Below are 16,083 nucleotides of genomic sequence, written 5' to 3'. Positions count from 1 at the left end.
GCAGTGTATTTAGTTAGAGCTTTTGTGTTTGTAGTTTTGTATCTAATTACAATTGGTATATGTTTTCTTTTTTGTGAAAAACATAACGTGATGGCAGTGTGCGCCGACTAGTGCTTGGCTGGCAGTGTACGTGGACTGGTGCTTGGCTTGCAGTGTGCTCGGACCGGTGCCTGGCTGGCGGTATGCATTTTCTGGTGCTTGGCTGGTGGTGTGCATGTACTGGAGCTTGGCTGGCAGTGTGCATGGACTGGTGCTTGGCTGGCAGTGTGGGTGGACTACTTCCTTGCTGGCAGTGTGCATGGACTAGGGCTTGGCTGGTGGTGTGTGTGGACTGGCACTTGGCTGACGGTGTGCATGGACTGGGGCATGGCTGGCAGTGTGCATGGCCTGGGACATGGCTGGTGGTGTGTGTGGACTGGCACTTGGCTGGTGGTGTGTGTGGCCTGGGGTTAGGCTGGTGGTGCATGTGGACTGCAGCTTGGTTGGTGGTGTGTGTGAATTGCCACTTGGCTGGCAGTGTGTGAGTAGTCACTTGCTGCTAGTCACTTCCCACACTGGTAGCCAAATGCCAGTCCACACTCTCCGTCAGCCAGTATAGTTGCTGAGTCAGGCATGGAGGCATATGAAAGTGATGGGCTCTTGAAAGGAGCTGTCTGTTAGTGTGAATGTTGTGATGTGCTTGGCTCACGGCTGGCGGTGTAAATGTTTGTGTGTGTGTCACGTACGAAAGGTGTGTGAATGGCCTGTTGGGGCCTTGACTCAGCTTTACAACTCACGAGCTGTGAGTCACTGGCTCAGTGTTTTGAACTTTCAATTGTGTGTATCACGCAGGAAAGGTGTGTGAATAACTGCGAGTCACTCGTTCAGTGATTTGAACTTTCAATTATTAACAGTGCATTTCATTTTTGTAAAATATCTTGTTAATAACATTTTAAATATTGAACCATCACTCACCCTTGTGCCAAATCCACCCAGTATGTATGTGTACTTAAGGAATAGATTGTTGTGCCGTAATACTTGTCTTTTCTGTCTCGCTCTGCCAGGGTGCACATTGTCTCTAGAGAATATCTATCAACTGTAAATATTTTTGTAACCTAAGCACCCAGGGGGGTACACTGTAGTGTCTCTCTCGTGGATCACAACACGTTTTCTTACCCATCATGCCCTGCAAACCTCAACATGTGACTAAAGACACCCATTCTCCTTCTATTACTGTGCAATAATCTTCCAGAATCAGAAATACCTCAAATTTCCTACCACCTAGCGCTTCCCCAGGTATCCTGATATAAATGGTACCTCACTTCTGTGGGTAGGCCAAGTGCCGGAGACAGGAAAGAGCCCAAAACCTATTGTAGAGACATTAAAATTATCTATCACAAAATAACCTGGCTTTGAAAGGGGGACACCTGTGTTTTTACTCCCAGGTTCAGCGGCCATCTAGAGAAACCTACCAAACCCACACATTTCTGGGTAGTTCAAGTATGGGTGACGTGCATGGATCTCCCACCATTTTCTTACCATGAATCCCCTGCAAACCACAAATTTAGCTAATAAATGAAATTTTCCAACATTTCTGTGTGGGATCACTGCACCAGCACACATTTCCTACCAGCCAGCGTTTCCCTTCGGTCTCCAGAGTAAAGTGATATCGCACATGTGTGCGTGGGCCAAGGGCATGTGACTGGGATGGGCCAAAAAAGTTGACATTGAGGGAATAGCACAGCCAGCCCTGAGAGCTATATTTTTTTTACGGAAGACCAGGAGGAACTTAGAAATTCAATAAAAAAAAAAGGTTAAAGTGACATTCTAGTTAGGTGTTGAAATGACACAAAAATAACATTTACAAACAACCCCTGAAACTTCCCAGTTACGGTATACTGAGCTAACTATAACTTGCACCTCTGCCATGCACTGTTTATCACCTCACATATGCATCACTCAAGATATGTATATGAAATCATTGATGACATCACTTATGACATCTCAATGAAATTATTGATGACAACACTGACACATATCATCATGTTGTTGTTACAGCATCCTATAGGGTTTATGAACTTGATATTATTTACCATACCTGTGGCCTATTTTGTATTCACCTACTGAAGTTACCTGCCTATTGATAGGTATACTTTGAGTACTAAAAAGTTACCTTTTGCCAGACCCTATGGATAACACTTCATAGTTTTGTGAAATAGACTACTTACAATCCTGAGATGGACAAAATGGCATACAACCTAAGAGCCATGCTTATAAGACTAGCGTGAGATAAACCAACTCTAAGTGGGACACTGCTACATTATACATTATTTAACAATTCGTAATGCATCTAAATATTAATCATAGTTCTAGAATTGAAAACCAACACATTACAAACATCCTTGCTACATAGAATTTATCTATAGCAATGCATTACATCTATTTTAAAATGGTCCTGTGCCCAGATATCCACTGGTGCATAATTTGTTTGCAAAAGATGCTTTGGCCTTTCTCTCACATTATTTGGAATAGACTATGACTTTAAGTTACAAGCTACCATGAAACATACTTCTGCAACCACATAAAAGGTGTGCTAATCCTTTTCCTTGTTCAACATAGAATAAAACATGCACCCCCAAACCTTAGTGATTTGTAAACAGTGCCCCATATAACTTTCACCATGCACAAACAAACTTGCCTCCAGGATTTACAATATTTCTGTGCCTTGCATCCATACATGTTTACTCAGTAACTCTCTGTTGTATATGAATGTTTTTAACACTGATGTCATCAATTATGTAAATTGAGATGTCATTAGGTATGATATCAATTATGTAATTTAACACTTCATGAGTGATGTAATACGAGAGATTGAAAACAGTGTATGACGAGTTGAAAGTTGTAGTTAGTTCACCAATCTATAATGTGGGCCACTGAAAATATGTGGCATTGGGAGGACCAAATTATGCATCAGGAGTGGTAAAATTTTGCGCCACAAAAGGACAAATTTTGTGGCACAATATGGCACATTTTGCGATAGTATTAATGTATTATTTTGTTGTTTATACACATTCTACTGCTGTCTGGGAAAAAGTTTCACATCGTTAATACCAGTTTAACACTCAAATACAGCAATAAACAACAGACAGATGACCAGTCAGCCTTTGTAAAGGGTCTTCTGCTTCACATCAACACTGTTTAGCATGCTTTTAGTAACTTCTGATCCATTTGAGTTAGAAACATAGGGCCTCATTTAGATCTTGGCTGACGGGTTATTCCATCACAATGGTGGCGGATATCCCGTCCGCCAAAATATAAATCCCATTATATCCAATGGGATTTATATTTCGGGAGACAGGATATCCAGTACTGTTGAGCCAGAGTACACATCAGCCAAGATCTAATTGATGCCCATTCTTTTTTTCTTAAAATTTGCAGATTATTTAGCAGCTGGTTGATATCGGTTACGTCTTTTATCATTTCCACACCGAACTATAGCTTCACTTCACCCCTGTATTTTTCTTTGAATTTCTACTTTTTTTAGCATAAGCTAAGATCTTAGTATTTACAAAAGTCACATAATTATGTGAAATTAAACCTATTTATGTGACACACAGATCTGTAGTTTCTTGCTATATCTTTGTGGAAAATGTATCCTCGCTTCAATATTTGGAGTGACGAGGCATTAAAATAAAAGCACAGCAAACAGCTGCTCATGTTCTGTTGTTCACAAGAGTTAGTAGTAAAAATATTTACAGCAAATTCCATGCTTGCAGTAAATGTTCACTGCAAATGGTGCGTAACTAAGCAAAGTGGCTTTATGGAGTCATTCTGGGGATTTCACGTATCAAACTTAACACTGTTTTTTTTCAATTACTCAGATTATTTCAGCATAATTAAAATTTCACCCTGGCCTACTTATTACCAAACCTAACTATATTGTCACATTAACCTTAATTTTTTCATTGAATTCCTGTGGTTTTGGTGTTTTTCAGAGTTGAGCAAATGCCTAAGGCCTTCAAACAAACTGTGCCCCAACACTGGCTCATACAGTGTTGGTTTAGCCTGGTGACTAACCACCTGCAGGTGCCCAATCCCCGATGTTCATGACCCTCGCTGTGCACAGCATTGGTTTAGCCCGAAGAGCAATCCACTGCAGACAGCCAACCCCCACTGCTCAGGGCCTATGGTCTGCACAACAGCAGATGGCCACAGGTTCTACCTCACTATGGTCTCAATGGGTACCATGGTTCCTGGTCCTGGCACAGTATTTCTGAAACACAGGGTCTGAACTCTGGCTGTGCCCTGCACCTACATCCCTATCAAACTGCAACCCCCTGCTGGCACCCAAGATCCCCCTACACACAGCCTGCACCCAGCACACCGTGAGCGACCAACACCCAGATGACCAACCAACCCTTTTCCACCCATGGCCTTAGGCCATGTGCTGCAGAAATCGGCTACAGGGTTTCTTTATTCCTGACCACCACAGGCGCCAACACCCTTCACTTTGCAGAGCCTTTAGATCTGTGCAGGGGTGGGTTAGCCCTGCGCCCAATTCACTGCAGACAGCTAACCTCTACTGTGCACAGCCTCCACCCTGTACAATGGTAGATGGCCATAGGGTCTGATGTGTGACCAGACCTTTTTTTTAAATTCTGTACCATAATTTTTAAAAAATAATTTGATTATTGGGGGACCCATTGTAATACTCTCACAAGGCTCTGGGGGACACGGTGTGCCAACTCTTTCTCTACCTGTGGCCTTTGTTTTTATTTTTGTCTGCCACAGCATATTCTCCATGTAGTCACCAGCCAATCGGTATCTGCCCATCCAATTTGAATAGGTCAGTCTCAGAATATCTGGATACCAACGGTCCAGATAGCTCTATCATTTTACCAGCCTTAACTACTTCATGCTCATCCTGAGCAACTTTTAAAATGCTAATTTCTCAAAAACTGCTAAACGTATTTACACCTATAAATGAAAAGCATGCTTTCTGAATAAAATTCTAACTTTTTGCTAAATTTAATATAATTCTGTCCAGCTGTCCGCTGCCTCTCCTGCCTGCCCTGCATATTCTGTTGTACTGACACTACCACTCCAGCCTGCTCTGTGTGTTTCGCTCATTGTTCCTGTCACCTCCTGCCCTCTGTTGCCTGAATCTGTGCCCTTATTCTCCCTGTCCTTTCTTACATGGTCTATTGGCATGCCCTGCCTCTTACCTCCTCCCCTGAATAGTCCATTTCATTGCCACTGCCTCTCCTGCCTGCCTGTCTAGTCTATTGTGCTGCCACACACCCTTCCCATGCCCTGCATTATTAGTTTGCTGTCCCTGTCACCTCCTTCCTACCCTCCATTGTCCGAGTCTGTCTCCCCACCCCATTCCTCCTGCCCTCCATGGTCCATTGTGCTACTACTGCCCCTAACTTGTGGCCTCCATACCCTGTTGTGCTGCCACAGCCTCCCTCACCAATCCTGTGGGATTGGTTTGCTGCCTCTGCATCCCCCGCCCTCCATGTTCTGTTGTTTTTTACCACTGCCCCTTCCCCTGTACTATGTGGTCCGTTGTGTTGCCAGTGCCCTACCGGCTTGCCCACATGGTCAACGTTGTGCCTCTGCCCCTGTTCCCTCTCCCCTGCCTTCAATTATCTGAGACGATGCCCATGTCTCCTCCCACACCACGGTGTTCTAATGAACAACAATAATGCTAACATTCTATATTTATTACCAAAGTGTGGCACACCTGAAGACACCTTGATGAAATCAAAACTCTAAAACTCGAAAACATTTCCATTAGAAGTGTACAACATGAGCAGGGGGTGTTATTTTTGCCACAGAAATTATAGTTAGTCCTCCTAAAAGCTTAAAGGAGGACACATTTTCTGTGTTCTTAAATCATAACAAAGGGCTTGTAAACTAGTTACTATTTTTATGTTTTTTTTTATCCAATTGATCACTTGATTGTTGCACGAGTTTTCCTGGGCGTTTTGCACACTTTTATTATTGGGCTATATTTGGGCTGCATGTAACCTTTCTTTTTTTCTCTGGCAGCCATCTTGGGTGACTTTTTTGTTATTAAGCACGATCGGATGCTCATTTACTGTGGTATCCTCTATAGCAACTGCTTTTAGTTTTACAGCTTTAATTCCATGAAGATGGCAGTCAGGTATGCCCCATCATTTATTTTTATCAACACGACAAACCTTCATTTATTTGGACTTAAAATGTATTAACTGAATTCAAAGAAAACTATTCTTCTAAACAGAAAATTTTAACAGCAAGAGCTGGTAATAGGTGGAGTCTGGCGTGGCCTATCGCTCAATGACACAAGTTTAATATTTAACAGGTACCTGAGGCATACGATTTTCCTAATAGGAGGAAGAGTCATTGCACTGTCGAAGAACATGCTCCTATGACAGTTTATGAAGCAACTCAAACAATTTCAACATGACTGACTCATTCCTTATCATTCAGACATTGCTGCTGATATTTGTGCACACATGCTAATCTGCAGATGATTATATTGATAAATTACATTGTTTCACTGGTGGCCACCAATGAACCTGTGAGACTTATGTTAAGCAAAATAGTCCACCTCCAGGTAATGTCTCACTGGACCATTCTATGCATTGATAATCCCCAACTACAGCAAGGGAATTGTTGTTATTGGTCTGGTCCTTGTCTGGATCTCGCCTGTCACTCACTGGCATATAGTTAATATTCAGGCAGGCACCTGACAGTAATAGATTTGCTCAGCAAGAGCATGCAACCTGCCCTCTAGCTATGGTAAACAGGTGACAGATAAAGCTCACCTTTTTTTTTATCAGGGAGGCACATTGTCTCTCTAACCTGAGAGTTCCAACAAGTGAGTTGATAGTAGGAGCTTGTTGCAGTCCAGCAAGGCAAAATCTACATATATTTTTCAAATGCGGTGAAAAAGCAAACTAGTTGTTTTAGTCATACACATTTATGTAGTGTACATGGGCAACAAAGATGGCACGAGATGGTGACTTTTTTCTGAATTTAACCCAATTACAAATGATAAGATCATTACTCTTATTCAGCAGGCCAAATCAGGTTCTCTCCACAACCCTTTCCCTCCCAATATCTTTAAGCAAGCCCTTGAGACTCTGGCTCCCAGTCTTACCACCATCTTTATTTCCATGTTCACTCAGGGAGTATTTCCCACCATTTGGAAAAGGGTATCTATTTTGCCACTATTGAAGAAACCCAACCTCGATCCTACTGAACCGAATAATTATAGACCTATTTCTGGTCTTCCTCTACCTACAAAACTGGTGGAAAAAGTTATGAACGAACAACTAACTCACTACCTGCTTAGCAACAACTGTCTAGACGAAACCCAGTTCAGTTTTAGGGCAGAACACAGTACAGAACCCACCCTAATTAAAGCCACAGATGAAATCAGAATAGTTGTGGATATTGGGGGTGCAGCTGCTCTGATTCTGCTCGACTTGTCGGCGGCTTTCGACATGGTCGATCACAATGTGCTACTTAAGTGTCTGAATTCTATCAGCATCTCTGGCAAGGCTCTAGCACTGGTCTCTTCTTTTCTGTCCGGAAGAATACAATCAGTAGCCTTGAGCAGCTACGACTCTCCTTCTTTTACCCTTCCATGTGCGGTCCCACAGGGCTCGTCATTGAGCCCCACTATTTTTAATATTTACGTATCTGAATTGGCAACACTTATTAGATCTTTTGGATTGGAATTAACATCATATGCAGACGATACACAAATTGTCTTGTCTGTTTCCAAAAATACTCTGCCACTGCTGCAAAATTTTAAGGACTGCATGCTGGCAGTCAGTTCATTGATGAGCTCTCATTGTCTTAGACTAAATTCAGATAAAACTGAAATAGTCACAGAGTTGGTGGCCTGATGAACTAGGGACAGCACCCACCCCAGTCGCCAAGGCAAAAAACCTTGGCACAACGGCTGACAACAAATTGAACTTCTGAGGCACAGGCTAATGCCGTCTCCTCATCAAGCTTAATTTCTTCTTTAGCCAATCAAAAAAATATTAACTTTTATCCCTGTGGACAGAAAGAAAACAGTGCTTACTTCACTGATTCTTGCCAAACTAGACTATTGCAAAGGGCTCTATCTTGGTATGCCTGAGAAGCAACATAATAGGCTGCAAATGATTCCGAATGCGGCTGATGGAGCAGGTAGTGCAACATTTTGTATACTTCCTCTATTTTGCATGAAAGTATTAATTGAATAACCTACTTATTATAATTTCCTAATTGTGTGCGGTGGTATATTAAAACTAAACAATTTGCATACACAAATCACACGTGGGAACTTGCTATTTGCATGGCAAAATAACTAATAACTAAAATATGTACGCATATTAATATTAGTATATGTATGGTAATTAGATATTGCATGATTTATGTTGCTTTTGTGATGTTTGCATCTTCGTGGAGGACCGTAAAGGTAAATAAAATGCTTTAAATGTCGCTATATGCTTGGAAAATACAAATACATAAAGGGATTAGTAAGGGTATAAAATTAGATGCATAAATTCTTTGTATTAATTACACTTTTGTGTTTGTTTCGCTTAAGTTGACATCTTGGCCTAGCAAAAGATGGCGGCAGAGTACGGGTTCAGAAGTGGCCACCGTCTAGTGCGCAGAATCGGATGGTACCGTGAATTCTCTAATGACCTCTGTACATGCCGTTCCTGTCAAGGATAGGTTATTGGTGAACTGTCAAAGACCCCTGAAGACCAGAACTATTATAAATGAACAATGAATATTTTAGAAACATTGCAACATTAGGAATTTGTTCATACCCGGAAAACTCATCAGCAAAATCCCTGTGAACCCGGACTATAGAAAATCGGACGTTTTCTCCTGACCAATCACCTCCCTTCTCCGTCCAAAAATCTTTCATGTTATCCTGAAATTTATTATAAAAGAGTAGTAGAAAAGGGAGGGATTAAGGCATTCGGCGGTTACTATGACTGCACACCCTCTTTGACCCCACAGGCATTGACGGATGCTGGCATGACTTTTGGTCCTTTGGCAATCTTTGGGACTGTAACGTGCTGAGCAGAGGACTTTCGTACTTTGAGCCTTGGTCTGCTTTATTCGGACAATTGACGACAAAATTCGGTTATGCAGAGCCAATGAATTAGAGAAACCCTAGATAGCCAGAATAGGTAAATATGATATTTTGCGATTTGAATAAATTGATCTGGAAATTCTAAACTTTGATGAGACAAATGCAAATATTAATTACAATGAAATTTAGATAAACAAATATTGTTTAACAGAAAATATGAGTTTGTGGTTTTTGTTTAAAGAGAATAAAGGATTCTGAGTCTTAGACGTGTTTTAGCTGGTTCTAAATCACCATCAACCAATCCAACTAATTGGTCCTTCGACCAAGTGGGTGGAGTGCCTTGATGTTTAGGATTAGGGATCTATAGGTGACAAATGTAAATATATATTTTGTAAGATAACCTTTCTCTCTCTTTAGGTTATAAGGTATTCCCCCACATGTCCAGCGCTTGAATTATTCATCCCTCCTGTGTGCAGACTCATGAGAGGAAGTGTGAGTGTTGGTGTTATGGGCCCCACCAATGAATACGTGTGTAAATGAGTTAGTTTGACGTCAAGTCTGTGACGCAGGGAGGATAATTGTATATTTCCTTCTTTCACCCCGGTCTCGCGCTGGATCAGTTTTACTGGTAGCAGAATGATGGTTTTATTGTTTTGGTTTGGTGATTATTGCTTATTGATTTGATTAATGCTTATTGATTTGATTATTGCTTATTGATCTCTCAATTTGCTTATTGATAATTGACTGTGGATGTTTGGATGAGTATTGGTCTATGTATTAACACTCTTATGTTGAGTCGCTTGATAGAAGGATAAAGTAGAGGGAAGTGCTACTTTATTAACGAGTGTGACAATTCTGTAGTAGGGCAGATTGTTCGCTGCTCTCAGGAAAGACTGAATTCTGTGTGAATGAACTACATTTTCCGTATGAAAGTGCGTGAATGAAATAGCATTCAGGCTAATTGTGAAACTCTGGTTTTATTTCTCAGAAGCAAAGCATCTCCAACAGGTGTCTTAATTCTAGAGAAACGGTTAGCTAATGCTTGTTAGAAGGGTAAGGTAGAGGGAAGTGCTACTTTATCAACGAATGTAACAATTCCATACTAGGGCAGATTGTTCGCTGCTATCGGGAAAGACGGTATTCTTGTGAAAAAGGTAATTAATTATACTTTTGTTAGCGAAGTAGACAATGGTGGCATTTTTATGTCGTTACTAACAGATTTGTAAGTCACAGAGAACGTAAGAAGCTTACCGATAAATTTTGTAAAGCAGGGGTCAGCAAAAGCAGGAGTAGCGAGAAAAGCTGACGTCAGTAAAGACTGCGCTGGGATTGGCCAGCTGTAAAACAACGTAGACGCTCCTGATTGGTGCGCTAGTGTACGCCGCGCTGGAAGTGGAGAATTACAGGGTGACGTGGACGCTCCAGATTGGTGCGTTGGTGTGAGTTGCGCTGGGATTGGAGGATTACAGAAGTGACATAGACGCTCCGGATTGGAGCGTTAGGATAAGTTGTGCTACGATTGGTTAAAACAGCAGAATAGGCGTAGGGAAAATCTAGCGATACTGAAAACACAAAATAATGTATTACGATCCACCAGAAAAAGAGAAAAAGTCCTGGTTTGGAAAGATCAAGAGTTTATTTTAAAAGGACAAACCGATTGTGACTAGAGAGGGACAGTTGCTTCCTCCACCGAAAACGCCCGCATCCTTCATGGTTTCGAAATACGGATATCATACATGTATTTGGTTGGACAATTGGGCAAAGTATACAAAAGATGATGGAGTTTTAGCATTTCCAGAACATGGTTCATTTAATTTAGGGGTTTTGAGAAATTTGAGAGAATGATGAATTTAGAACCGAGACCCAGACCAACTCAGTTTGAAGCATTGACAGAATGGGAAGATGAGATGCATGACAGAGAAAGGCAGAGGAGTGGCGGAAGGTATAAATATATGTTTGGTAGATCATATGGACAGGAGAATCATGATGACAGAATGAGGAGATGGCGAAGTGCAAATATGACTGATGGTTTGTTTCCAGTGAGAAATGCTGAAGAAATTAGCAGTAGAAAATGCATAGAAAAAATAAATAATACAGAATCAGGAGGGTACGGTGTGCATGAATCGGAGAATGATGTTCTTGATGACATGTTTTATAAAAATCCACCCCCGTATCAATCAGATTCCACATTATTGACACCAAGTGCCCCAATAAAAGAGACACCACGAAATATAAAGTTTGAATCAGTACCACAGGAGGTAGGAAGAAATAATCCTTTTAGAGGGATAGAGAAAGCACAACATGGTAAAATGGGTAATGAAAATTCTGCTGAATTAGCGAAGACCACCTTAGAGTTAACTGAAAAGATTAGGGAATTAACTAAAAACTTGAAAGCCGCAGCTGTTCCTGTAACTATAGGACCTGTAATGCCTATTTTTGATAAACAAAAGGATAGTGAGCATTGGCTGACAATTCCTTACAACAGTAATAAACAGATTGAGATGCCAAGCAAGAGTTCAGACGAGAATCCATTGAGACAAACAGTAGGTATTTCAGAACAAAGTACGCCTAAAAACTTGACAGTAAATCAAAGTTTAGTGGATAGGATAATAATGACGACAGAATCAGTCCCAGGATCACCAAAGGGTTCAGAACAAACCAGTAATGACAAAAATCCCATAGGGCCTACTTCAGAAGAACTAAGCGAATGGTTGAGGAGCTTACAGCGGAAAGATGCAGAACCCCAACCTATAGACGTGGCCAAGTTGAAAATTGTTTTGGAAGAATTAATAGTAGGGACTATTCCCACGGAGAAGTTAAAAGCTTATCAGGATGAAGAATTATTATTTTTATGCAAAAGTATAACATGGAGAGCAAAGAATCTACATGAAAGACTAGAAGAAGCAGCAAATGAAATGGGTATAGACTTTGAAATGGTAAAGTCTTTACAAAAACCATACCGAGTAGATATTTCTGAAAAGGATATTGAAAATCTGAACACTGCAGGACGAACAACCCAGATTCAAGACTTAATCATTTTGTTAAGAAAATGGAGAGATGTAGATAAATGGAAAAGTAGGTGGTTTCAGAAATGAGACGATGCATCAGCCTTCCCAATGAGAGAAAAGGAAAAAGTAGTAACAGAATGTCCCATGAGAGAAATTCTAGGTGGAGGCTATGTACATGTCCCCTGGACTAGACAAGATATTTTGTCATTTACCAATGATTTTTCCCGACTGCGTGAAAAGTCAGTCGAGTGGTACAGGCAGGTAGATAGGTTGGTGAAGTTATCAAAAGTTCTATGGATTGATTTAAATAGACTTTTTGACATAATAGTACCAGCAGACTTATGGACAGAATGTAAGGTAATGATTAGCTGGCCTACACAAGAGTACCCTAGGGACCCAAAAACAGGTGCCCCTGATCCAGAAGTAATGAAAAATTATGAACAGGTAATTACCTTTCTAAAAAACAAAGTACCTCCTAAAGAAACTGATTGGGTAAAAATTGACCAAACTCATCAGGAAGCAAAGGAATCAGTACATGCCTACTATGAAAGGTTGATTCTTGCCTTTAAGCAGTTTAGTGGTGATGAAAATTTGAGTGAAAAAGATTTGAGTCACTTTGTATATTGATTTGTATATGGGCTGCGACCAGAAGTAAGTGAAATGGTTAAACAGCATACAGTGGACTGGCAAAATAAAAAAATAGATGAAGTACTGAGACAAGCAAAATATTTTAGTGATGAAATTGAAGCAAAACAGCGTAAATTAAAAGAAAAAGCCATGTGGGCACAAGAAAAAGTGGCAGAAAGACAGGAGGCTCAATTGATTGAACAGGCAAATGGTACAGGTATGAAACCTAAATTTATTGTTGGAAAAGGAAAGGGACAATTTAATATAGAAGAAGCCAAAAAGAAATGGCCATGTCATAATTGTGGAAGAATAGGGCATTGGAAATCCGAGTGTAAATTTTCCCCGAGTGCTAATGGTGATAATGCATCATTGAATTCACAGGTGCAGAAAGAGGTGAGTTGTCAACCACAGCGACAGCAGCAGGTTGTTTCCCAATAGAATCAGGCGCCAAAACCGCCTTTTCCACAGAGCGTAAGTCCTCAGAAATACAGTAATGAGACAGAATTCTACAACGCAGAACAGGTAACTAAGCTGCCGCGTGCTAGTGCTGTTTCGCAGTATTGGCTACAACACGATGAGAGTGAGTCAGAAGAAAGCTATTGACGGTGCCGAGGGGAGGAAGAAGAGTAAGTACTTGGCGCAACTCTAGAAGTAGACCAGACAGGCCCATTTGTGGATGGAAAGGTAAATGACGAAAACATTACTTTCCTAGTAGATACTGGAGCTACTCGTTCAACTGTTAGGTCAGCTGATGTTAAAAATCTTCCTCTCTCGGACGAAACAATCCAAGTAGTTGGAGTATCCAACAGACAGATAAAAACGTATCTCACTGATCCAGTAAAAGTTAACATAGGGAAATATTCTGAAATGAACCGCTTTGTTGTGTGCGATTCAAGCCCTGTACATTTGTTAGGGAGAGATTTGCGGTGCAAAATGAATTGCACAATATTTTGTACTCTAGATGGTATAGCCTTTGAGACTCCAGACGAGGATGTACTATACAAAATGACAATGCCTAACATGGAACCTGAAGTTACTGAGGCATTTGCTGTATTTGATCCTGAGGAATTGCCTCAAGAATTGAAAAAGACAGTAAAAACAGAAGTGTGGGATTTTACAGGAGAAGATGTGGGTTTGATGAAAAATGAAGATCCCACAAAAATTTCTGTAAAGGAAGGAGTAAGTTACCCAAATATTCTACAGTATAAATTGACACCAGAGATAATTACCGGAGTCAGACGTATAATAGAGAAAATGATTAAACAAGGTATTTTGAGAGAAATAATGAGTAGTCCATGTAATTCACCAATTATGGGCCTGAAAAAGCCTAATGGAACGTTTAGAATGGTACAAGACCTGAGAAAAATAAACAAAATCGTTGTGTCATGTTGTCCCATTGTACCAAATCCATCTGTGATTTTGTATCAGATTCCTCATGATGCAGAATGGTACACAGTAATTGACCTGTGTCATGCTTTCTTTTCCATCCCATTGCATCCTGACAGTCAACAATTTTTTGCATTCCGGTTTGGCGAATGTATTTTGGCATGGTGCCGAATCCCACAGGGGTATACAGAGAGCCCCACAATATTCAACCAGATATTGGAAAGGTCCTTAGAAGATATTAAAATGCCTGAAAGCTCAGTGCTGGTTCAATACATTGACAACCTGCTTGTGGCGTCAAAAACTCGAGAAGCTTGTGTAGTGGATACCATAGCATTGCTAAACCATTTGGCAAAAGGAGGACTTAAAGTATCTCCGTCAAAATTGCAATTCTGTCAAAAAGAAGTACAATATTTAGGCCACAAAATTGAAAAAGGATTGAGAAAAGTGGCTGCAGATAGGATGAAAATAATAAAGGGAATGAGAGCCCCAATGACGCAAAGAGAAGTGAGAATGTTTCTTGGAATGGTGGGATATTGCCGTCAGTGGATAAGTAACCTTTCCCTGATTGCAAAACCTTTGGTACGCTTGACGAGAAGTGATGTAAAGGATCCTATTGAATTGAATAAAGAGGAATTGATGGCTATTAAACAATTGAGAGACAGTTTGTGTGAAGCACCAGCACTTGGTATGCCTGACTATGAAAAAGAGTTTGAACTCTTTTGCAGTGAAAGAAATGGATGTGCACTTTCTGTGTTAATACAGAAACATGGAAAACTGCGAAGGCCAATCGCATATTTCTCAGCCATATTGGATCCTGTAGCTGTAGCATTGCCAGGTTGTCTAAAAGCTGTGGCGGCTACATGTAAGAGCCTGGAACAAAGTGAAGGAATTGTGATGGGATATCCTGTGCGAGTGTTTGTACCTCATGATGTGGCAATCCTTTTAACAAGGAGCCGTACACAGTTCATGACGCATAGTCGTCTGACTAAATATGAGAAAGTCATATTAGGTGCAACAAATGTGAGCCTTGTGAGATTTCTGAATGTAAACCCGTCAACGTTGCTACCTGATGCTGAGAATGTGGAAGTCAGAGATGATGTGGATCATGACTGTTTGGAAGTACTTGATTTCTGTACCAAACCACGTCCTGATATAAAAGATGTACCTTTGACAGAAAGTGACTATGTGATGTTTGTGGATGGATCGTGTTTGAGAACGGATGAGGGAATTCTGAGTGCAGCATATGCAGTATGCACAGTAGCAGCGGTATTGGAAGCATCGTGCCTGAAAGGAGTAAAATCAGCCCAAGTTGCTGAACTATTTGCATTAACGAGAGCATGCAAGTTGGGAAAGAATGTGAGAGTGACTGTGATAACCGATACTCAATACGGCTTCGGTGTAGTGCATGACTTTGGGCAAATTTGGTCCCAAAGAGGGTTTTAGACATTGAGTGGAACTCCTATAAGGAATGCTGAAGTGGTTGGGAAATTGCTTGAGGCGATACAGCTGCCTAAGCAGTTAGCTGTTGTGAAATGTGCAGCTCATTCTAGCTCAAATGACTACATTTTAGCTGGCAGCCAGTTTGCCAATGATATGGCTCAATATTGGGCACGTAATCAGAACTCTGTGAATCGGGGAAGAGAAAGAGAAATTAATTCATGTCCCTTGTTGTTTACTAACATTGTGAATACATGGGAAGAAGTGAGGCAGTTGCAGGAAGAAGCAGGAGATGAGGAAATGGGGCAGTGGGTAAAGGCAGGATGTGCACCAAGGGAAACAGATCATGTGTGGGTTTATCGGGATGGAAGACCAGTTATGCCTGATAGCACGGTGTCCGCCATGGCACAGATGTATCATGGACAAGCACATGTAGGAAGAGATGCAATGATCAGACTTTTTAAACAGACATCGTATAACGCAAAATTTAGACTTGTAGCTGAAAGTCTTTGTCAGATATGTCTTATATGTCAGCAGTTCAATCCTGAAAGA

The sequence above is a fragment of the Triturus cristatus genome, chromosome 11 (assembly GCF_964204655.1).
Source record: "Triturus cristatus chromosome 11, aTriCri1.1, whole genome shotgun sequence".
Lineage (NCBI taxonomy): Eukaryota > Metazoa > Chordata > Amphibia > Caudata > Salamandridae > Triturus > Triturus cristatus.
Note: the sequence above shows the minus strand (reverse complement) of the source record.